General features: G+C 41.0%; 1 protein-coding gene and 1 non-coding gene across 3 annotated transcripts in view; both read left to right on the top strand.

Moving 5' to 3' along the window:
* The window catches only part of GAD1 (glutamate decarboxylase 1), an 84,060-nt gene that overhangs the window by 45,144 nt on the left and 13,007 nt on the right, over window positions 1-25,909 (top strand). The window lies entirely within an intron of this gene.
* On the top strand, window positions 9,551-9,658 carry LOC129648155 (U6 spliceosomal RNA). The gene has a single exon (XR_008712737.1). It is a non-coding gene; the product is annotated as a U6 spliceosomal RNA (small nuclear RNA).

Genomic DNA, 25,909 nt, shown 5'->3' with positions numbered 1-25,909 from the left:
TCGAAGGATCATATGGCAACTCTACTTGTAGTTTTTTGAGGAACCGCCATACTATTTTCCACAATGAGCATTCTTTGCACTTGTTTCCTGGTGTTCATGTGCAAAATCTTTTCTAAGGCTTAATGCTTAGAAGTGAAATTGCTGGATCGTAGAGTACTTGTTGAACTTAACTGAGTAAAGCAGAGCGGGCAACCAAGCCGCACTCGCACCAGCAGCACGCATTGTCCATACCTCACCATCGCTTGCCTAAATTTTTTGCCAGTCTAGTGGGTATGAAATTGTATCTCCTTGTGGTTTTAATTTGTCCTTCCCTAATTACCAATGAGATAGGGGATCTTTTCACATTTTATGAACCATTTGTGTTCTTTCTTCGTTGAAATGCCTAAATCACACTCTCTGTCCAATTTTAAATTTAAATGTTTGCCTTTCTCATATAGTCTTTAGAAGCTTTCTATATATTCCAGTCACTAATTCCTTTTGATTGTATGTTTAATAAATATCTTCTCCTAATTTGGGGCTTGACTTTTCACTTAACTAATGGTCTTTTTTTGAAAACATGCATTTAATGTAGTTGGATTTAGCAACATATTTCTTTACAGTTTTTGGTTTTTTGTCTGTCTTCTCTAAGAAATTCTTCCCTATACCAAAGTCATAAAGATATTCTCATGTATATATTGACTTCTGAGTTTTATGGCTTTATACCTTTCACATTTAAGTCTTCAATCCACCTAGAATTGATTTTTGGATTTGGCTCTTCCTCAAGAGTGAAAGAGCTATTATTAGCCCTTTTCTCTTCCATATAAATTTAGAATTAATTCATCAAGTTCCACCAGAATGTCTTGTTGGAATTTTCATTGGAGTTTCATTGAATCTGTGAATCAGTTTTAAGAATATTAACATATTTTCAATATTTAATATAATAACCTTAAACAAAGTTTATATCTCCATTTAACTAGGTCAGCTTTAATGTCTTTCAGTAAAGTTTCATAATGGACATGCACAGCTTTTGATAGATTTATTCCTATGTGCTTTATATTATAGTTATTTTAATGGCATCTTTTTAAAACTACATTTTCTAACTCATTGTTGCTGATGTATAGAAATGTAACTTCTCAGTAATGATTTTGCATCCAGGAAACTTTCTAAAACTCAATTAATTTTGGTTCTTCAGTGTTTTCCAAATACAGAAATATACCATCTATGGATAATGAGAGCTTTGTTTATTCCTTTTATTCCTTCTCTCTTTTTTTTATATTGGAGGATAATTGCTTTACAATATTGTGTTGGCCTCTGCCATACATCAACATGAATCAGAGACAGGTCTCCACATGTCCCCTTCCTCCTGAATCTCCCTCCCATCTCCCACTCCATCCCACCCCTCTAGATTGTCACAGAACACTGGGTTGAGCTTCCTCTGTCACACAGCAAATTCCCACTTGCTATCTCTTTTACATATGGCAATGTACATGTTTTTGCACTATTCTCTCAATTCCTCCCATTCTGTCCTTCCCCCACTGTGTCCCCAGTCTGTTCTCTCTGTTCATGTCTCCATTGTTGCCCTGCAGAAATAAGCTCATCAGTACCCATCTTTCTAGATTCCATACACACGTGTTAATATATAATATTATCTTCCTCTTTCTGACTGTTTATTCCTTTTTGATCCTTATACTTTTGATCCTTTTGACCCTCATACCTTTACCCCCTTTCCTTTTGTATACTACACTGCCAGAATATCTAGTACAATGAGGAAATGAAGGGTTGGTAGCAGGCATCTTGCCTTATTCCAGATGTTGGAGGGAATGTTTTCAGCAGACCCCATGTAGTTTTATGTTTCTTTATTGAAACATAATTTTGGTTCTTCAGTGTTTTCCAAATACAGAAATATACCATCTATGGTTAATGATAGCTTTGTTTATTGGGTTAAAGAAGTTTAAGATATACTTTATTGGGTTAAAGAAGTTTCCTTTTATTCCTAGTTTGCTAAGTTTCTATAATAAATGAATATTCAATTCGTGTTATTATTCATAAAATACTAAGGTTTTCCATATCTTCTTGTGTCTATTTTTGCAAGTTGCATTTTTCCAGGAATTTATACATATTTTGAAGTATTCAAGTTATTATAAAGTTGTCCACGATATTTTCTTTTTTAAAAAATATGTTGCATCTATACTTATAGTCTCCATTTTTCCCCTAGAGGAGTAATTTGTATCTTCTTTGTTTTTAATTGATTAATCTTAGCAGAAGTTTGTCAGTTTCATTAAGCTGTTCAGAAAAATATTTGTTTTGGTCAATACTCTCAATCATTTAACTGCTTTTTACATCATTAATTTCTGCTTCTGTGTTTATTACTTCCTTTCTTCTACTTTTTTAAGGTTTATCTGCTGTTTGTTTTTCTAACTTCTCAAATTCTGTGCTTTTCTTCTTTTCTAATGGAAGCATCTAAGGATATATATTTTCCCACAAGCGTCCTCTCTCATCTATATACTATAAGCTTTGACACACAATAATGTTATCATCCAATTCTAAATATATTGTATTTGTCTATTTTTCCTTGTAGTTTCACTTTTGCTCTGTTATTGGATATAAACAAATTTCTCATTGGCATATTTTTCTGGTGATCTAAAACTTTTATTATTATGCAGTGACACACTTTTATTTTTTTTGCCTTTTCATCTATTTGTCTGATATTAATACAGATACACCGCACTCTTTAGTCTTTGCCTAATATGTATTTTCTCTTCTTTGAACTATAATATTTCTGTGTCCTTATGTTTTAGGTGTGTCTCATATAAACAGCTAGGTTTCAACACCTTTTCCATCTGAGCAGCTTTGTCTTTTAACTGAAATATTTTATTGATTGTGATTAGTGAATATTTAGATTTAATTCTACCACCTTATTTTGTGCTATCCATTTGTTTCACCTTTTCTGTTCTTTTTTCTCTTTTTTGGTAAAAGATTTGGATTGAGCTTTGTTTTTTGTTTCTGTTGTTTTTCAGTTTTAACTTATGAGAGTATAACTGCTCATAAATTATACTCCCTATGTCTACCCTAAAGATATTGGCATGCATGTCGCTTCAAAAGTTAATAATTTTACCCTTCTCATGAATTACAAAAGAACCTTAGTACTTTTGCTCTGATCATCCTCTTCCTGATACATATGCCATTGTTATCCAGTATTTTAGATCTCTTTTTTAACTCTATAATTTATACATTATTAATAGTTTTATTCAATCGATTTTTGCTTAGATACACCTGTGTATTTACCAGTGCCCTAGGCATGATTCCTTTTACATCCCAGACCTTCCATTTGTGTCATTTTCTTTTTCCTTGATCTGCATGTGTTTGAACTTTTCTTTATTGAAGCTTATTAATAACCCTCTCTGAGAATAGACTCTCTAACTTTGGTTCCTGGACATCATTTGTGAGGCTGGTTTGAAAGCACAGTTATTTAAGCTATTTGCTGCCTTGAAGCTGAAAAAAGTAACTCTTAGATAAGGCAGACTTTGTTAAACAGGAAATGTTCCTGTCACATCAAGGGACCCTGCTTCTAGGCATGATGGGGATTCTGTTGTCTCACAGATAAAAGAAACTAGATACATGCATCAAATTTACCTGCAAGAATCTTAGAATCCTTTAATCTGACCAAATGATGCAAAGCAATTTAACAAAGGGAATCTCATTTTATTTGGGGTTGAAGGTTAGAATTTCTTATAATACAAAGTTTGCTTTACTATTCCAATAAAACCACTTCAAAACTCCTTCTGATTCCTTCAGTGTCCATAGAGGACATCTATGTTTTTTTACCTGTCGGACATCTAATCTTGCTTCTTCTGATCATAGCACTCCAATTTTGCTTTGAGAGAATATCCTTTCTTCATTCTTGCCCCAGGTAATTGGAGAAATAAGCTCACCCTCTGATTCCAGAGCTGGTCATCTGAGTTAAGTGTGGCCAATCAGTGTACACTCCTGGCTACAGGGATGGCCTCTTGACCCTGGACAGACTGACAGGTGAGGTGATGAAGCTCTAGTCAACAAGAACTCTACCAGCGAAGTAACATGTGAGAAGTCTAAGCAATCTTGGCCTTGGCACAACAGAGGGAACAGAGGCCCCATGTGAAAGCTTAGACTATGTTCATCCAAGCCCACCCCCTTCCCAGAGAGGAAGGGATGCAGGGTTGTGAGCTGAGACCCAACACCCCGGAGCAGTAGGAGCCTGGAGGTTGACAGGGAAGAGGCCTTCCAGAGGAGATGCAAGCTCCTTCACACTGCTGCTGCTGTTTAGTCACTCAGTCGTGTCTGACTCTTGAGATGCTATGGACTGCAACCCGCCAGGGTTCTCTGTCCATGGGAGTTCCCAGGCAAGAATACTGGAGTGCGTTGCCATTTCCCCCTCCAGGAGATATTCCAGACCCAGGGATGGAACCCGAGGAGAGGGCAAAAGGAAGAGGAACCAGCGGTTCTCTGCTCTGCCCCTCCCACTCAGATCGGTGAGCCTCCAGGTAGGCCACCAAAGTGGGAGAGGACAGCTTTGAAAAGCTGGGTTGTCTTAATAATCGAGAATGACAAGGAAGTAACAGAATCTAAACTATTGCCAAGGACCCCCTACATAGTGAGAAAGTTTCAGAATGTGGGGCTAGAGATTGGAAGATAAATAAAGCGGGTTCGTGTTTTACCCCAGAGTTAAGACTGTCAAAAATGTTCACAAAGAATTTACAATAATGGCAGAATAAGTACCAAGAATCGTATTTTCTCCTGAGAGTAGGCGAGCTGCCCTGCCCTTTCCTGGAAGGAAAACAACAAAATATCTGGAGAGAAGGGACAAGAAAGAAGTGGGGGGTGGGCGGGGGGTGGAGGGGAGGAGGGGGGAAGAAAGGTTGGAGGAAGAGAAGAGATTTAAAAAGGAACATCTGTGGCTAAACTTAGTCGTGAGCCTTGGAGAAAATAAGGTGAAAGGAAGGAATGGGACGGAGTGAGGGTTACCGGTGCTCAGCTGGCTCCAATTACAACCTAATAGAGAACGAAACTGATTGGGCAGTTGTTTCAGGCTTAATAAAAGAGCCGCCTTCTTGCGTTAATCTAGTCTGGGCAGTCAGAGAAGCTGAGTCCTCCCGGAAGGCAGATGTAGAAAGGTGCCTTGTGTTAATGTTATTTTTAGGTTGGAGGTGGCGATGGTGGTGGTGGAAAAAAAGAAAAGCAAAAGAACACTTCCTTTGTGCTGTTCAACAGAAAAGCTCTCCTTCTAGCCTTAAGCTCAGTAGGCGCTACCTAGTGGGCAAATGGCAGACTCGCACTCAGCCGGCAACCGTGGCCAGCCCAGGTTTCATATTTCCTGTTTACCTTGCTTCACCTACGAAATCCAGAGGTGTAAATGGTGTGTTCGCCTCTCAAAAGCTGCCCCTTACTTTGGGGTAGAGGCAGCAGATGATTCAGGCTAGCAGAAAGTAGCCCAAGAGAGCCAGAGAGCCCTGAGAGCTGGGGTAGACACAGGGGCCTCGGTGGCTGCCAGACTCAAGACAGGACTTGGAAACCAGAGAGGCTGAAGACTGACCAGGGCTTACAGCTAGCTGTGGGCAGCAGGAAGCTGAGGGTCTGGAACCTGTGGTGCCTGCTGAGGCAGGTTGGAACTCATTGGTCCTCAAGACAGAGATTTGACATTTAGAAGGTCATTGTTATTCAAGGCAGTGGCACCAGCCAGCAGAAATACAGTGGAGAGATTCATTCTAGCCAGGGACCGTCAGTTCTCTGGCCCATTTGTAGTTTATACCACTGCGTGTGCATTCTGGGCCTGGAGAGAACTTCTGGGGCCCGTAGGAGCATGGGCTTAAGGAACGTTTCAGCCAGTGTGAATTGAGGTGTCTTTTTCCTGAGTTGTGGTTGACATATGACATATTAGTTTCAGGTGTACAACGTAATGATTCAAAATTTGGATTTATTGTGAAATGATCACTGCAATACGTTTAGTTAACTTGCATCATCATAGTTTAAAAAAACTGAAAAGGACTTTTTAAGATCTACTCTCTTAGCAGCTTGCAAATAGCACAGTATTATTAACTATAGTTGCCATGTTGTACATTATATCCTCATGACTTTTTTAGAACTGGAAGTTTGTACATTTGACCCCATTTACCCATTTTTCTCACTCCCCAACCCCCAACTCTAGCAACCACCAATCTGTCCTCTGCAGCTGTGAGGTTAGGAATTTTTGCTTTTGCTTTTTAGAGTCCACATATAAGTGAGATAATATGATGTTTGTCTTTCTCTAACTTACTTCACTTAGCATAGTGCCCTCGTGTTGCATAATGTCCATCCATGTTGTTGCAGATGGTAAGATTTTCTTTTTTATTGCCAAATAATAGTCTATTATATATATATAGTATAGGTGTGGGTGTGTGTATATATATATATATATCACATTTTCTTTATCCACTCATCCGTCAATGGACATGTAAGTTGCTTCCATGTCTTGGCTGTTGTAATGCTGCAATGAACATGGGAGTGTATTTATCTTTTTGAGTTAGTTTTATTTTCTTCAGGTAAATACTCAGAGTGGAATTGCTGGATCATATGGTAGTTGTATTTTTAAATTTTTGAGGAACCTCCATATTGCCTTCCATGGTGGCGTGCAGCCACTATTTACATTTTATTTACATTCCCACCAATAGTACACAAGAGTTCCCTTTTTGTCATTTCCCCAGCAATACTTGTTACTTTTATCTCTGGTGAAAACCATTCTAACAGGTATGAGGTAATATTTCATTGTGATCTTGATTTGCATTTCCCTGATGATGAGTGATGTTAAGGGTATTTTCATGTGTTTATTGATCATCTGTGTATCTTCTTTGGAAAAGTGTCTATTCAGATTTTCTGCCCATTTTTTAATTGAATTGCTTGCTTTTCTGCTGTTGTATGCCTTCTTATATTTTTTGGATATTAATTCCTTATCAGATATATTATTTGCAAATATTTTCTCCCACTCAATAGGGTTCTTGTTCACTTTGTTGATGGTTCCCTTTATTGCACAGAAGCTTCTAGTTTGATATAGTCCCATTTGCTTATTTTCCCAAATATTTTGTTGCCTTTGCTTTTGGTGTCAGATCCCAAAAATCCTCACCAAACCAGTGTCAAAGAGTTTGCCACCTATATTTTCATCCAGGAGTTTTATGGTTTCTGGTCTTATATTTGAGTATTGATTCCATTTTGAGTTAATTTTTGGGTATGGTCTAAGATAGTGGTCCAGTTTCATTTGAATTGAGTTTCTGGTGCTCACAATCAAAAGAATCCTAACTAATACATCTACTCAGTCCTATTGCAGAGGACTTTGGAGAGGGCCAGTGGTCAGAAATAAAGTGGCAGTAAGGCAGTAAGCATGATCTATATCTGTCTGCCCACATCCCCTTCTCAGGGACAGTCCTGTCTAGACTATCTTGATGAAGATGTGGATCTAAGCATGTTGTTCCAACCCTGCAGCTGGCCAGGAGCAGGTGCTTGATCCTAGGACAGTCAACATCGGTTAGGTTATGCTACCTTAAGGAATAACACCAACATTATTAGTGGCTTAAAAGAACATGGAACAGAGGGAGGAACATGGGCTTATTTCCTGATCACACTCCCTGTCCATAACATGTCATGTTATGCGTCCTCAATCCAGGAGAGGTTGAAGGGGAAGTCACTTATTTTAGAGCATTGCTGGTCACTACAAAACAAAAAGTGAAACAAAAACAAGAAAATGGCTGACATAATGCAAGGGATTGAATTGTCAGATCAAATGTACAGGGATCATTGATCCTACATGATACTAAAATGTATTAATAATTCAAAAGATATAGGCAATTCCAAGATATAAGTGAACATGGAGGAATTTGGGACTATCAGTACAGTTCTCCCTTTCTTTCTGGGTTAGAGGATATTCTTGTTTAGATTTAAAATCTAAATCTAGGTTTTAAGAAGGGCACCACTTGGGAAAAAGGAGCCTTTCAACTAAGAAATATCTCCAACTTATACTCCAGTCATGACATAGCTGACTGACAGTTTTCCATTGGGCCATGCCCCATGAATACATATATTCCAGATTTGTTGATGTTAAGCAACCAAACAGACCAAGTACCTCTTGTTAATAACATTCTATACATGAAGACTCTCTATTATCTGCCATTAGGAGGTGTGTATAGCACACCAATAAGGAATAATTTCTTTGAATTGCCCCCTGCTACATGTTGGTATCCCCAGAAGGAGAATAGATTCAGGCCAGCTGGTAATCTTTTCCTTTGTGGTGATAAATCATGCTTTGATTTTTAAAAAGTTTCCATCTGCGTATTAAGCATATCAGTTGTATTTGCATTTCAGTGGCCAAAGCAGGTCACATGGCCAAGTCTGGAATCAAGGGGGTGGGAAGTATAATCCTTCCTTGGGGAAGGAAACCAGATATTGCTAAACAGCGATATAGTCTACCCACAGGCAGCCAGTCCAGATCAGGAAGGGGGACCCTGATGTACAGCTTTCCCCCGTGGCTCAGACAGTAAAGAATCTGTCTGTAATGCAGGAGGCCTGGGTTCAATCCCTGGGTTGGGAAGATCCCCTGGAAGAGGGCATGGCAACCCACTCCAGTATTCTTGCCTGCAGAATCCATATGGACAGAGGAGCCTGGCGGGCGACAGTCCATGGGATCACAAAGAGTCAGACACAACTGAGTGACTAAGCACACACAAGGTATCGCTAACTGCTGTAACAGATTACTGTCAATTTCAGTTGCATGACACAAAGAATACCTATTCCTCTTTCTTTAAAAAAAAAAAATTGTATGACGTGTTGCTGACTTACAGTGCTGTGTTAATTATTTCTCTTTCATATTACAATTCTACATGATGTGTAGTAGGCAGCTTTCTACATGGTAACTCAGAATCCCAGTCTCCTTCCATATAATTACCCTCTCTGGTAGCCTCAGAGTTCTTTTCTAACTGGTTCACAGGAAAAAGGAGTGGGGTTGCTGGATCATAATAGTGATATTGAGCATCTTTTCTTGTGCCTATTAGCCATTTGTATTTCTTCTTCGGAGAAATGTCTATTTAGGTCTTCTGCCCATTTTTCAGTTTGGTTATTTGTTTTTCTGTTGTTGAGTTGTGTATGCTGTTTGTATATTTTGGAAATTAAACCCTTGTACACATCGTTTGCAAAGCTGACCATTTTATAGGCTGATCTTTCGTTTTGGGGTTTTTTGTTTTGTTTTAAGGTTTCCCTTGCTGTGCAAAACCTTGTAAGTTTGTTAGGTGCCATTTGTATATTTATGTTTTTACTTATTTTGCCTTGGGAGACTGAACAAGTCCTAATATTCTTTTTTTTTTTTAAGTATACTTGATTCATAACATTTGCCAATCTCTGTTGTATAGCAAAGTGACTCAGTTATAGACATATAGACATTCTTTTTTAATATTCTTTACCATCGTGGTTTATCACAGGATATTTAAGTAACTATCCTATTTTATAGCACAGGAGAGTGTATTAAGTATCCTGTCTTAAACCATAATGGAAAAGAATATTAAAAAAAGAATATATGGTGCTTGCTTCGGCAGCACATATGCTAAAAATTGGAACGATACAGAGAAGATTAGCATGGCCCCTGCGCAAGGATGACACGCAAATTCGTGAAGCATTCCATATTTTTGTGATACACTGGTTTCCAACAATATGCTTAGAGAACTCTAAAGTGGATTGGGTGTCAACCCAGTGAACACAATGTTTTGATTTAATTTATTTTTAATGTTTATGTGGTAGTGGTGTGGCTTTCCGAAATGGGCAAATATTCAAGCAAAGGATCTTTTGAGTTTTCTTCTGCCAGGAGCGGGGGGCGGGGGGAGCAGGGACAGTCTGAGGAATGACACATGCTTTTCTAGGCATAGGAGTCCTGTTTCTTGAAGAGAGGGGTTAGGGTGAGCAGTGTGCTTGGCACCATCCTCTGCTGCTGTTAAGGATGTGGAATGGGCAAGGGAAGTGTGGGCTGATGTCCAGGTGTGCGGGCCAGGCTCCAGCACCAGCTCGCTGCTGGGCACACTCCCACATCCTGCCACCTTTCCCTCACAGTGTTAATGAAAACAGGCTTCTGAAGATGAAGGAGTTGTTTCATGATTTCCTGCTGCTGAGAATAATAAACGTCTTGTTACAAACAAATGTGACGACAGTTACTTACAGGTGCCATGGATTGATGTCAGGGTGGTCAGCTCTGGACTAAACCACCCACCTCCAATTTGTACAACAGTATTGATACATAGGGCTACACTCATTACTGTTCAAGTCTTCTATGTTAAAAGTTGTGTTTAATTTCTAAAGTTTAAAAAAAGCAAAAAAAATGGTGCTAAACTTTCACCCCTGAGCACGCTCAGTGAGACTGGTCATGCAAGCATTTACAGTGCCATGCTTTTTCAAGCCTATTTTTTCTTGTAGAAATGTTGCCCTATTTGTCTTTCCCAGTGTATAGTATTTTTTTATTTTATTTTATTGAGGGTGGGGTAGGAAACCTGCCATTTAAGAAAAAAACAGAAATTTAAAACCCCAGGAAATGGGGGAAAAAAATCAGTGCACAAGAATCGGGCTTAAGCCCAGAACCACACTGAAGTGGGCTCAGTGGTTTTTGGAGTGAAGAAGCCTTACTCCCTGCACATTCCCTTATGCTCCCATCCGAGTCCAGCCATGGAGATGCTCGGGTTCCTCTGACTTTAGTAAGAGGACTCAGGAGTCGACCAAGGAAAACTGTTTGGCCCTGTGAGGAATGGCACTCAGTGTCTGTCCTGAATGGAGCCTAGTCAGGAAGTGGTCTGGAAATAAATGGTCATGGTCACCTTATGAAGATGTGTGGCAGGTGGCTCTCAGGAAAAATACTAAGTCTGGATCATCCATATGGCAGCTTTGCGTAGGGAAATGACAACTCCGAACTGGAACTGACCTGCCTTCCATGTTGCTTGACCAAAGCAGTGATGAGGGTGGCCAGTATATGTGGTGTGAGTGGTAGGTTTAAAGAGAAGGGAATGTTTTCTGCTCAGTGTTTCCTTTGTCCTTGGACTGCTCAAGCTGAACAGTAACCACTGTTTTTTAAGGGACCAGCCCACTGTGGCTGGTTTGGTTCGGAGTTCGTTTCATCCCTAGCTGTGAGTGCCTTTCGGTCTGGAAAGTTGGCTTGTCTCATAATACCCACAGCTAGGACATTCTGTAATTTTGAATTGTCCTTGTTCTTCATTAAAAGAGAATGTCTTTGATCACTAGAGTTTATCAGTGTTGGATTGTTTCCACTGTGAGATTCTTAAACTTTTTCGCTTCCTAATATTAAAGCAACTCATGTTAGAGACCATTTCAACACGAAAGGTTTGTAGTTCAGACATTACATATATTTTATTGTTTATAATAAAAATCATCTATACAGAAGTCCTGGGTGTTAATATTTGCACAAGATCTGTTTTCCATGGTATGTTAACACCTACAATTTCACTAACTGTTGATGTTATTTTCTATTGAGATCCTGGAACCTAGGGAGCTATTTGTTCTTTTTGTTTATTTTCATTCTTATTTCCCTGAAGCAAGAGACTTTGTATGGCCTTCAGTGCAAAGACTTTAGACCAATTCTTTGTATTACACTTGGTTGCCTCTTGGCTATATAACTTCTGAGTGCAAATCATTGAACTCTTTAACAAAGTATTGTAGAGAATAAATCATAATGGGTAAAAATTGAAAAAAAAAAGAATATATGTATATAACTGAGTCACTTTGCTATACAGCAGAGATTGGCACAACACTGTAAATCTGTTATACCTCAAAAAAAAAGAATATTATGATCTGTTCAGTCTCCCAAGGCAATTACAGTAGGACCTCACTGTTTATCCATCTTATATGTAATAGTTTGCATCTGCTAATCCCAAACTCCCAGACTCTCCCTTTCCCACCCCTTCATTTTGTAGTTGGTTCATTTGTGCAATGTTTTAGGTTCCACATATAAGTGATATCATGTAGTATTTGTGTTTTTCTGACTTATTTCATCAGTATGATAATCTCTAGTTGCATCCATGTTGCTGCAAATGACATTCTGTTCTTTATGGCTGAGTAGTATTCTGTTGTATATATGTACCTCATCTTCATTATCCATTCATCTGTTGATGGACATTTAGGTTGTTTTTATGTTTTGGCTTTGTGAGTAGTGCTGCTATGAACATTCAGTTCAGTTCAGTTGCTCAGTCGTGTCCGACTCTTTGCAACCCCATGCGCTGCAGCACGCCAGGCCACCCTGTCCATCACCAACTCCCGGAGTTCACTCAAACTCATGTCCATCAAGTCGGTGATGCCACCAACCATCTCATCCTCTGTTGTCCCCTTCTCCTCCCACCTTCAATCTTTCCCAGCATCAGGGTCTTTTCAAATGAGTCAGTTCTTCACATCAGGTGGCCAAAGTATTGGAGTTTCACCTTCAACATCAGTCCTTCCAGTGAATACTCAGGACTGATCTCCTTTAGGATGGACTGGTTGGATCTCCTTGCAGTCCAAGGGACTCTCAAGAGTCTTCTCCAACACCACAGTTCAAAAGCATCAGTTCTTCAGTGCTCAGCTTTCTTTATGGTCCAACTCTCACACCCATACATAACTACTGGAAAAACCATAGCTTTGACGAGATGGACCTTTGTTGGCAAAGTAATGTCTCTGCTTTTTAATATGCTGTCTAGGTTGGTCATTGCTTTTCTTCCAAGAAGCAAGCGTCTTTTAATTTCATGGCTGCAGTCACCATCTGCAGTGATTTTGGAGCCCCCAAAAATAAAGTCTGCCACTGTTTCCACTGTTTCCCTATTTCCCATAAAGTGATTGGACCAGATGCTGTGATCTTAGTTTTCTGAATGTTAAGTTTTAAGCCAACTTTTTTACTCTCCTCTTTCACTTTCATCAAGAGGCTTTTTAGTTCTTCACTTTCTGCCATAAGGGTGGTGTCATCTGCATATCTGAGGATATTGATATTTCTCCCGGCAGTCTTGATTCCAGCTTGTGCTTCATCCAGCCTGGTGTTTCTCATGATGTGCTCTGCATATAAGTTCAATAAGCAGGGTGACAGTATACAGCCTTGACGTACTCCTTTTCCTATTTGAAACCAGTCTGTTGTTGCATGTCTGGTTCTAACTATTGCTTCTTGACCTGCATAGAGATTTCTCAAGAGGCAGGTCAGGTGGTCTGGTATTCCCATCTCTTTCAGAATTTTCCACAGTTTGTGATGATCCACACAGTCAAAGGCTTTGGCATAGTCAATAAAGCAGAAACAGATGTTTTCTCTGGAACTCTCATAGGGGTGCTTCTATCTTTTATAACAGTTTGTCCAGCTGTATTCCCAGTAGTGGGATTGCTGGACCATATGGTCATTCTGTTTTTAGTTTTCTAAGGAACCTCCACACTGTTGTCCATAGTGGCTGCCCAAATTTATATTCCCACCAACAGTGTAGGCGAGATCCCTTTTCTCCACACCCTCTCCAGCATTTATTATAGATGTTAATGGTGGCCATTCTGACCGGTGTGAGGTGGTACCTCACTGTAGTTTTGATCTGCGTTTCTTTAATAATAGTGATGTTGAGCATCTTTCCATGTGCCTACTGGCCATCTGTGTGTCTGCTTTGGAAAAATGTCTCTTAAGACCTTCTGCCTGTTTTCTGATTGGGTTGTTTTTGTTGATGTTGTTGTTGTTGTCCTAATATTCTAAATGGACATCTGTTGATGTCTTCGATAATCCCCTGCCCTGGAAAATGATACTGGATAATGTCTCTTGTTTCATTCATGGACTTTCAGCATGAGGTTTAAGAAGGTGGGAAACAACAAATAGTTGTAGTTTTGAAGTTTTCATTTTTACTTTGCTCCCTGCTATTACCTTGAAACAGATGGATCCATTCAAATGAAAATGAAGTTTAAAAGTGATTTTTATTAAAAAAAAAAACATTCAGTTTAAGCTCTCCTTTATTCATTCCACAAATAATTATGGGAATTCCCTGTAAATAGGTTGTATATGTGACATAATTCATAGTCATTTGTGCTCTACCAATTACACTGAAATTATGACAGAAGTTACCGCAGAACCTCAGTAATCATTATGATGTAATTTGCAGTTTTCAGATTTGGGAGCCTTTTGGAAGCTGAAAGTAGCCAATTGTTTTTGAAGAGTACAGTAATGACTGTTATTACTGAGAAGTTGAATGAAGCTCCTTTTATGCCCTGAAGATTACTTGATAATTATACTTGATGGTGTCATTTAAAAAAAAAGTAACCAACACATAAATAGATAGCAAACTATAATAACCGTCCAATAATGTGGGCCAATATCGTTGGCTGTGAAAATTAACACACTCTTGCATTGTTCTTTATTTCTCTAATGGGAACACCTGCCTATACAAGCACACTTAATTAGATGCATTGCCTTGACTCTTGAATGGCATTAGACAATCAGTGAAATTAAAGGGAAGATTTCTGAGGTTTTGTTTATCGTGTGAAAGCACAATAGGCCACCAAGACTCAATTAATGTGTCAGCTTCCCTTACCTCACCCGAAACAAACCTGGCTCTATCCTCCCTTCACAGCTCCTTGAATATGGAGCCCACACCTACCACCATTTCCTTTCAGTCATCTGACCTGGACTGGAATGTATTACTACGGCCCACATCTCAGAAAATCCTGACTTTCTATAGATGAAGCCCATTAAAAGATTTTTAGCTTGTAAGTACCCAAAGCCAGTATTTTTCCTCTGTTTTTTCTCCTTTAAAACTAAGCTGTAGTAGACTTTCCTCATTGTTTATTTGGGATATAATATATTTTTATTGTATATATTTTTTCCATTTTTTGATTGACATGTAGCTGATTTGCAGTATTTCATATGTACAACAAAAAGACTCAGTTATACACATATATATTTATTCTTTTTTAGACTATTTCCCATGATAGGTTATTATAAGATATTGAATATAGTTCCCTATGCTATACAGTAGGACCTGGTTGTTTATTTTGTTCCCAGACATTTTTTATGCAGGAAAACATTTTTCTCATCCAAAACTGGCTCTGGGTTGAAGTGTTAGGGATTCAAAGCTTGCTTTCAGTCCCATTCACTTTCTTTCCTGCCTTCCCACTCCTCTCACCTTTATACATTCAGGGCACATCTGAGCAAAGCTTGCTTTTATGATCGTCTCTGGTGCCAGGCCCTGTGCTGTCTTTACTAGTGATAATTGTCCTGTAAAATTTACTTCTAGGGAGTGAATAAAAGATTCTGTCCCAATCTTCAAGTACCTCAATCAGGGTGAAGTCACATAGCTTCTGAAATCTGATGTCAAGTTACTTTTTTGCAACTCTGGTATAGCCAGTGAAACTGCCCACCATCCTCACTTCCCTGCTGGAAGAATGGAAGTTCCTGTCTGAAAACACCCCAGTGAAAGCATTCAGGTTGAGTCTTTGGTGCCCTCATTTTCTACAGCAGCTATTCCAAAATAAAAGCTCCTGCCTTTCACTGATAGGTTGCCCTGGGAACCACTTTAGTACATCTATTACAATTTTTGTTCATGAGCTGTGTGGCTGCTGGTATTGGCTCCCATTTCTAGTTTTAATAAGACTTATACTAGCTAGCTCACTGAAACAGCCCTCTTACATGTTTTATTCAACTGATTAACTCCAACTGTTTTATGACTAAACCATTTTATTTAACATTCTCCAAAAGTACCCAATAAAATGCCTCATGAGTCCTTTTGGGGGGCCTTTTTAATGAGCAAGAGCTATTATACTTTTTAAAAGTCTTGTGCTCAAACTCGTCTACTTTTAGAAGGCTCCAGTTGAAGGAAACACTGTCTGTAGAAAATCTCCTGCCTGTGTGGGATGACATGACAGACAGAAAGGCTGAGGCTTCACACTAGTAGGGTGCCACCCAGCTCTCCTTCTCTTAGGAAATTCCTTCACCCCCTTTCACAGAGCTGAGTACTGGCAGCCGTGTTTATACTACAAGTTCCCCACTATCTGTCACAGCTGCCTGGGCCTGAGGGGAGCATCTAACCAAAGTCAGGCCAATCCAGATCTCTGGCCCAGGAATTTGGAACTCAGCCTGAGCACTTAGTTGGTCTGTGTATGTTTTGCAATCTCGAGAACAGGGGGCGGGGTGGAAGTGCATGTTACCTGCCACCTTGTGGACAACGGAAGCGGGAAAGCCAATCTGAAGAGAAAGGGGAATGAAGTGAACAGGGCATTCCAACCCTTGAGCTCATCTCTGGCTGATGCTCTGCTTCACTTCCCTAGGGTTCCATGAACTCCCCCTGCAGCCTTATAACAAAGCCCTAAGTTCTGCTTCAACTGGCCTCTTATCATAGTGTAGGTGGTACTTTTAAAAATGCATCCAAAAAAAAAAAAAATGCATCCACAAGTTCTTTGCTATTCCTCCCTTCTCATGGTGAAGGATAAATTTCCTCCCCTGAAATGTGGGCTGCAAAATAGTGACTCACTTCTAACAGAGAGAATGGGGTGGAATGGAGAGTGTAAGACTTCCGAAACCAAGTCATACAGGGCCTTGCCACACACTTTGCTTTCTTGCGTCTCGATCACTCTGGAGGATCCAGGAGCCAAGTCTTGAGGACACTCAAGCAGCTTATGGAGGGGCTCAAATTGAGAGGCACTGAGGCCTCCCACTCTCAACTAGCTCTTCTCACCTGCCATCTAAGTGAGCCACTTTGGAAGTGGATCTTCTAGCCCCAGTAAATTCTTGGCCAATGCTTCAAATAAAAACTCATGAGATTCCCTAGCCAGAACTGTCCAGCTAAGCTTCTTCCAAATCTTTGACCCACAGAAACCGTAAGGATGTGAGTGTTTATTGTTTTAAGCCAGTAAGGTTGGGGTAAATTGTATGCAGCAGCCTTCAAGGCCCCACACTATTTGGGATCCCTCTCAAACCTCTTTTCTGGCCCCTGCTGACCTTGCTTTCTGTGCTCTAACCACATATTATCCTCCTTACAACCTTCACCCTAGTATTTCCATTGCCAGAAGTCCTCTTCGCACAAAAACACTTTCTCATCTTTTAGGTCTTAGCTTAAATGACAATGCCTCCAAGAAACCTTACTGAGACCTTATCCAAACTATCCTTCTATCCCATTCTATCACAATATTCTGTTCTCTGTGTTCATAGATGTTTACTGTAACTTATGTATTTATTTGATTTGGGGTTTTCTTGTTGATATTTGTCTTTCCACTGTAAGAGGGCCAAGCACACAGTAGACTCTCAGCAGTATTTGTGAAATAAATACTGTAAGTGAAATGGGTTCCATTAGCTATGACTAGAGAAGGAAATGCTAACCCACTCCAGTATTCTTGCCCGGAGAATTCCATGGACAGAGGACCCTGGTGACCCATGGGGTCACAAGAGTCAGACACGACTTAGCAACTAAACCACCACAAGGAGGCCTTACTAATGGCCCAACAGATAAACACTGGGCCAGAGGACCCAGATTCTGTTTCCTTGTTTTCAAAAAGCCAAATGCCCTATCCAGGCTGTTTTAAAAATTTTCTCTCCCAAGGTATCTTTAGGATAGGTAGATATCACCTAAGAGGGCCCACAAGCCCAAGGAGTTACTTGTCAGAGGCCAAACAGATAAAAAGCCTTGCACAGGCTGGCAAGATTCTTTCTGAGAATCAAAAACACCAGCTCTGACAGGACACTCTGGCAGCTCCCTCTTTCCGCCACAGACTCAGCAAATCTGGCTTTCCAGCCATTTTCAGAGCAACAGGTCTGACGCTCATCCCAGTGTCAGAATGATCTCGATTTCTGCACCTGGCCTGAGGCTCCCTAGCTCTTCCCTCTCCTGCTTTGCTCCCTGAGGCCACCGGAGGGCGCTCTTCCCTCGTCCCTCTTATTCCAGCCCCTCCCGGCCAGGTCACGCAGAGCCTCCCCAGGGGCCTCACTCTCCTGTGTTCTCAGACTTAGTTGTGCCAATAGCATTGGCCCACAGACTCCCATCGCAGGTCTCTTATTTACCTAATAGGATATTTACAGCTTCAGTAAATACCTTTAGGGTCACCCACAGGCGAGGTGGCTCTACGTCACAAGTAGTTGGTGGCTCAGATGGTAAAGAATCGGCCTGGTTCCATCCCTGGGTTGGGAAGATCCCCTGGAGAAGGAAATGGCAACCCACTCCAGTATTCTCGCCTGGAGAATCCCACGGACAGAGGAGCCTGGCAGGCTACGGTTCATGGGGTCCCAAAGAGTCGGACACGGCTGAGTGACTAGCACTTTCAGCCAGGACATACAGCAGGGCCTAAGCCCGAGGAGGACACGGATGACCTCCAAAAGCATGGCCGCTTCACGGGCAGACCCCATGGAGTATGCGCATGGGTCGATACCCACAGCTACCCTCATCCTCTGTATCGCTCTACCCCACTTTCCCAAGACCACTGGTCTCACGCTCCCTCTGTCTCTCTTTTTCATTCTCAGCCAACTTCCTCTGTTTCCCTAAGTTCTGCAAGGCTCAGCCTGTACCTCATTTCTACAGGGCCAAATACCACAGCACCCACAGCTCACTGGCATTTCAGCTCTAGTTTTCCAGACAGTTTGTGAGAATTCCGATCATATTTTCAAGCCAAGTTATGCCAATCAGGGAGCAGTGGATCATCTCCACACGGAGGCATCTGGGGCCATCAGGGGCTGGGGGCAGGGTCCTCCGCAGGCTGTGGGCAAGTGTTCTTCCAGAAAGGTAAGGGGTGGGCAGGCCTCCTTCAATGTCATTTCTCCACCAAGACCTGCCTCTCAAGAGGGAAAGTGTGATTTGAGGGTCACCCAACAGCCTAAATATCTACCCCATCAATCTTTGGTTTGATTCAGGGAATTTTCTCCAGAAAAAAAAAATCCTGATACTGGAGGATGTGTTACACAAGAACAGTTTAGTGTCTAGCAAAATGGGACTTCGGAGGCCAGGGATATCTAACCTCACTCATCTCATGTCAGCTTGACAGCGCTGTATTTTGAAGAACTGTGCTCTCATCATTCTGTGAGGTTTAGGTGTGAGGATGTGCTGGGTATCTACCTGGATGTGCTGAGTCACTCAGCATCGTTTCTTTGGGGAAACCTACCCTTTTCCAGTCAGTGCAGGACTTGGGTGTCCCTTCTGGTGTCCTGTCCCTTCATCCTCAGAGGTGAACATACAGTTGTGACTGAATCTGTTCTAGCCTGTCCTCAGTGATTGGTGCAGAGGTGGATAAGGGACCCCCGCAGGACCACTCAGACTCCTTTCTCTGATAGATATGTCCTGTTAAACTAACAAACCCTGAGGCTGCCAGATGCCCTCTTCCCCATGGCATGAGAAAGACTGCAGGGCTGAAGACAAGGGTGGTCCTGTAGAACAGGGGTCCCCAACTTCTGGGATCTAATGTCTGATAATCTAAGGTGGAGCTGATGTAATAATAATAATAAAGTGCGCGATGATTGTAATGCACTTGAACCATTCCAAAACCATCCCCCTCCCCATTCATGGAAAAATTGTCTTCCATGAAACTGATCCCTAGTGCCAGAAAGGTTGGGGACAGCTGCTGTAGAGCACAGAGATGGAAGGAGAAAGAGACAAGGAGGGAGAACCTTAATAATACAGTTTGACCTACTGGATCCAAGTATGCCCAAAGAAGCCAAGCCATTCCTTTTTTCCCCTTAAACTACCATACCCGCCCCCATTATCCACAGTTTCTCTGTCTGCGGTTTCAGTTACCCATGTTCAACCTCAGTCTGAAAATATTAAATGGAAAATTCAAGAAATAAACAATTCATAAGGTTTAAGTTGTGTGCCTTTCTGAGTAGTATGATGAAGTCATGCTGTCTTGCTCCATCCGCCTGGGGTGGGAATTCTCCCTTTCTCCATCGTATCCTGCTCAGTAGCCACTTAGCCATCTCTGCTTTCACTGTGTCTATGTTCAGGTCACTCTTATTTTACTTATAAGTTCCCAAGCACAAGGGTAGTAATACTAGCAGTTTGGATCTGCCAAAGAAAAGCCTGCAAAGTGCTTCAAGTGAAAAGGTGAAAATTCTCCACTTCATAAGGAAAGAAGAAAAATTATCACATGCTAAGGCTGCTAAGATCTAGGTAAAAACCAACCTTTTCTCCATGAAATCATGACAAGGGAGAAAAAATGTAGGCGGTTTTGCTGTTATACCTCAGATTGCAAAAGTTATGGCCATCATGCATGATAAATGTTCAGTTAAAATGGGAAAGGCATTAAATTAATACAGTAAGATATTTAGAGAGAGACCATATTTGCATAGCTTTTATTACAGTATATCATTGTAATTGCTCTATTTTTATTTAGTTATTAATCTCTCTACCTAATTTATAAATTAAACTTTATCACTGGTGTGTGTACATAGGGAAAGACATAGTATTGTATATAGGATTGGGTACTATCTGTGGTTTCAGGCAAGCACTGGGGTTCTTGGAATGTGTTAATATCCCTCAGAGATGAGAGACTACTGTAGTTTGAGCTGAATTTCCTGTCACATGCAACTTACAGAATTCAAACTAATAATCACATTCATTTTACAGAGGAGACTGGGAGCCAAGAGAGTAAATGATTTGCCTACGATCACTCATCTAGTTAGTTATATGGCCAATCACAAAGCAGGTTCTAAAAGAATGTGACATGAGCCATCTCTCCTTGCTGGGTCAGAGAAAAAGGCCCTGTTTAAAGCTATTTGGCTTCAGTCATTAACTCTCTCATTCCGTATCATTAGAAAATTTGACAAGCATCCTATAAATGTCTAAAAGTGAAGTTGCTCAGTCGTGTCCGACTCTTTGCGACCCCATGGACTGTACCCTACCAGGCTCCTCCATCCATGGGATTTTCCAGGCAAGAATACTGGAGTGGGTTGCCATTTCCTTCTTCAGGGGATCTTCCCGATCCAGGGATCAAACCCAGGTCTCCTGCATTGTAGGTGGACGCTTTACCGTCTGAGCCAAGTCTAAGCCACTGTTAATATTCTTAAACAAAACAAGATCCTAACCACAGAAAACTCCCCCCATAATGACAATGACCCATTGGCCAATCTTCTTTTGAGACAGTTATTTAATTGCTTACTAACCCACAAAGTATACTATTTCGCAGTCTGCACCCTTGCTGCTTAAGGAGTAGAGTCAGGACTTGGACACCACAGTGGAGCCTGTGAAAATGCAGATTCTCAGGCCACTCCAGACCTTCAGAATCTGCGTTTTAGCAAGATCCTCAGGGAGTTCACTGCACAACAAAGCTTGAGAAGCATGGATCTTCCATACCTGAGGATCCTTACCTTAACACACACACACTTTTGCCATATGCCTTTTAAAATTTAATGAACTTAAACACACACACCCTTTGTCTGAAAATCAGGCAGCCCTTTTGCAATAAGGAATTAGTTTGGTGCATCATTTTCTTGCTGAGCCTGTGTAAGCACATATTGGAGCCTTCCAATAAACCATAATTTTAATAGAAAGAAATATTGTTGAGGCTTAATGCCAAAATGCCAGGACTACAGATTAGAGCATCTTCTTTTTTTGACTTTTTGAAAAATGGAATCATATTTGCTCATCTCAGACCTTTCCAAAACCATCCCTAATATTCCTCCAAAACATTCTTCACAGTTCCTTAAAGATGGTCAGAGGGGTTCAGTGATTTCATTTGTGTTTTCAATACTCTTGCACTCCTCCAGGTCAGGTCATTCAGGCTCATTTAGAGTGTCTAGGTCAGTGGATTTCAACCCTGGCTGCACATAAGAGTCACCCAAGATAGCTTTAAAACTACCCATGCTTGAGCCCCTCCACAGCCCAATTGAATCAGCGCAGCAGGGCATTTCTTTTTTAAGCACCCCCAGGTAATTCTAATGTGTCACCAAGGTTAAAAGCAATTGAATATAGTGGGTTGTTTTTTTAAAAAAATCTAACACCCAGGGCCTGCAGAATCAGAATCTCTGTGGCTGAAGTTCAAGCATCAGTAGTTTTAAGCCCCCCAGATAACAGTCAGGTAGAGCCAGGACAGAGAACCACTGATGAGAAACTGTTCTCAATTTAAGCCAGATATTATGCATATTCTTCTGCATATGCAGCCTAATCTAATCCAAACTAATGCAAGTAGGGTTCACCATGTGGATAAATTCCCCAGGCATCCTTGAGCCCTCCTAGCCCAAGGTCCCTTGGCTAGCAAGGAAAAATGATCAATTCAAGGAAAAAGCACAGAAGACCAGTTCAGGAAAAATATATAGCTGCCAGATCAACTCAGTAGATTTTATTGTTATTGAGCTGAAATATTCCTCTAGCCAGTACAAAGATGGTAAGATGGCCCTTTGCCTGACCAGAAGAAGATGATTTTAAATCTTACTGGATTCTGGTCCAAGTCCCTGGAGGAAGCTTAAGGGAGGCTGGGAGTAATAGAAAGAGGCTGGGTGGAGGGACAAGGGGAGGCTGCACCACCTAAGAGCTCTGCCACATGTGGGCTAATCACCCCCTATATAGATATAAAGATGTAAAGATGCAGGGATCAATTCAAAGTGTCGCCCAGATCCCAAAGTTGAATTAGTGAGGCCTCTCGATGTCACCTCGAGAACTAACCTCATGGCAAGGGCAACACACCTCATTGAGAATCTCTAATTACTTTTTTTCTTTTATTGATCTTGGCTGATCTATTCATTGGGTCCAACCTGCATTGAATGGAGACTGGTCCATTTAGCCTCCTCGTGGCTGAGGAGCTTGCTTAATTATTCTTGCTGTCTAGTTCATCACCTTTGAGCATTCTCTATGAAAGATGTCATTGACACCTCAGAGAAAGGAGTCCTTTATAGTACAGCATTTTTCTGGAGAGAACTTCATCTGCCACATGGGAAAATACAGCTTGTCAGGCAGACTGGTGGAGCATTTTTCATGCTCTGAGAGTTTTCTTTCAGCTGTTCAGTAGGCTGTGGTCTGGGTCGTTTTCAAGATCTACTGAGCGCCAGTGAATGGCTGTGCCCACAGACCCGGCTGCATAAGCCACACAGCCCTCCTGTGGCCGTGGGCCCCCTTCAGAGGTCCCATGTCGCTTTAAAAACAGCAGTAAGCTGCCGCCCCGGGTTCAAATTCTGACTGACTCTGCCCCTGTGATATTGTGATGTATACTAAGAAATATTTATGTTGGTCTCTGCCCCTGGTTCCTGACACAGTACTCCTGAAACCGTTATAATTTCCTGGGTAATAGGAGTGTCTTTTGTTCCAGTGAGGCAGCTCTGGGTAGGCTCCTGGATGAATGCTGGTTATTAGACAGACCAAGCCATGATTAGAAGCCTGGAATTATCAGCCCCCACTCCCATTCTCTTGAGAAGCAAAAAGGGATGCCTATGTGATGATGCTACCATAAAATCCCAAAAGTATGGAGTTCATAGAGTTTCCAGGTTGGTGAACATATCCGCATAAAGAGTTGGTGCACTGCAGCTCCATGGGGACACAGACTCCTGTGTGTGGGAACCCCCCAGACCCCACATTTACACATCTCTTCATCCAGCTATTCTACTGTATCCTTTATCATCTCCTTTAAGAAAATGGTAAACATGTTTCCCTGAGTTCTGTGAGGACCTCTAGCAAATTAACCAAACCTGAGGAGAGGGTTATGGAAACCACTTATTTGTAGGCAAACTGGACAGAAGTTGTGAATAACCGGGGACCTACTACTTGCGGTTGATATCTCAGGTGGGGTGGCGGCAGGCTTGCAGGACCACACCCTTAACCTGTGGGAACTGATGCTGTTTCCGGCAGATAGTTTCAGAATTTGGTTAAGTTGCTGGACACCTGACTCACATCGCAGAGAATTGCTTGGTGTGGGGGAAAACTTCTGCAAATTTGGGGACCAAAAGTGAAGTGTTCTGTGTGAGAGTAAGAAAAAAAAGAAAGAAAGTGAAGTCGCTCAGTTGTGTCTAACTCTTTGCAACCCCATGGGCTGTAGCCTGCCAGGCTCCTCCGTCCATGGGATTTTTCCAGGCAAGAGTACTGGAGTGGGTTGCCATTTCCTTCTCCAGGGGATCTTCCTGACCCAGGGATTGAACCCAGGTCTACCTGCATTATAGGCAGACGCTTTACCACCTGAGCCAGCAGGGAAGATTGGCAGGAGAATAAAGAAAGACACAAGAGTAGGGGAGAACTGGGTTTTTCCTGAGACAGAAAATTGGGTAGGTTTTTCCTTTTCAGCCCCTCACTCTGACTTGCCCCTCACTTTCGAGCAACTCAGTTAACATCCCAGGGCCTCAGTCCACTTAGTTATAAAATAAGAAAAGAAAATTTAAGAAAGCTTTCAGCTTTAAAATACTGTTACTTACAGGGCAGCAGTGGAGAAACAGACATAGAGAATAGACTATGGACATGGGGAGAGGGGAGGAGAGGGTGAGATGCATGGAAAGGGTAACATGGAAACTTACATTACCATATGTAAAATAGATAGCCAATGGGAATTTGCTGTATGGCTCAGGAAATTCAAACAGGGGCTCTGTATCAACCTAGAGGGGCTTGGGTGGGGAGGGAGATGGGAGCAAGCTTTAAAAGGGAGGGGATATATGTATACCCATGGCTGATTTATGTTAAGGTTTGACAGAAAATAGCAAAATTCTGTAAAGCAATTATCCTTCAATAAAAAATAAATTAATTTGAAAAACTAATTTTATAGTATTTTATAGTGGATTTTATTTTTATTTATTTTCATTAATTTTATAAATGAAAACATCTTTTTTTTTCCACTGCACATGACCAATTATTTTTTCTTACTTAAATAGCACTGTTTCTTACTTAAATAGTATTTAAATACTAATTAATGTATATATTTTGCCAGAAAGAACACATACACATTAGCAGAAAGATTAAACTGTAAATCTTCCATATTCTCACCACTCTTTATATTTTGTATATATACTAATAGACTTTTATCTAAGCATAACATGTTAGAAATATTTTTGCAAAATCTGATCTGTGGTCTACTGTTTCACTGAAGACAATATTTAAAACATCTTTACTTCTCAAATATATACACATATATATTTATATGGTAATGATCACATAGTCTAAAAAAGTAGCAAAATTTAACCAAATTCCCATTTTTTGCTACTGTAAATATTGTGTTGAACATCCATGGATATACACTTTGTCTCATTTCATTTTCCTTAGGAAATTTCCTAGAAGTGAAACCCCTGAATTTAAGAGTAAACTTCTTTTTAGGGATTTTTATACATAAAATACATTATACATTTTATACATAAAATTATCCTCTAGTAAATTGTATAAATTTACATACCTCAAACAGTAAGAATTCATTTTCCCTCATTCTGTTTACTTTTTGTCTTTCATGCTGTGCAGTGCTGTGCTTAAGTTGCTTTAGTTGTTCCAACTCTTTGCAATCCTATGGACTATAGCCCACCTGGCTCCTCTGTCCATGGGATTCTCCAGGAAAGAATATGGGAGTGGGTTGCTGTTCCCTTCTCCAGGGGATCTTCCCCACCCAGGGATCGAACCCACACCACTTATGTCTCTTGTGTAGGCAGGCGGGTTCTTTACCACTAACACCACCTGTGAAGTCCTTGTCTTTCATAGGTACATCCTATTACTGGTAATTTAACATTCTTTGATAAACAATAGGATCTGTTCTTTTTGTGTATTTTTCTTGGAGATTTGTGTGTTTTCCCTAGAAACCTTTCTGTGTCCTTTGTCCATTTTTCCCTTGAGACTGTCTCTGGACTCTCTTATGCATAGGCGTAACTGCTGCCCCCTTAACATGACAGATGGATAAGACATGACAGGTGAAGGGGTGAAGAGGGAGGGAGTCACCATGGGAGGTTTGGAGCTAATGAACAGGCCCCTGTGCTCCCCAAAACCTCATCCTGTGCTCTAACCCCCTGGGTAGCCCGCACCAGAACACAGAGAGGGCA

Source organism: Bubalus kerabau, chromosome 3 (assembly GCF_029407905.1).
Source record: "Bubalus kerabau isolate K-KA32 ecotype Philippines breed swamp buffalo chromosome 3, PCC_UOA_SB_1v2, whole genome shotgun sequence".
NCBI classification, from domain to species: Eukaryota; Metazoa; Chordata; class Mammalia; order Artiodactyla; family Bovidae; genus Bubalus; species Bubalus kerabau.
This window is presented reverse-complemented; position numbering and strand designations above follow the sequence as displayed.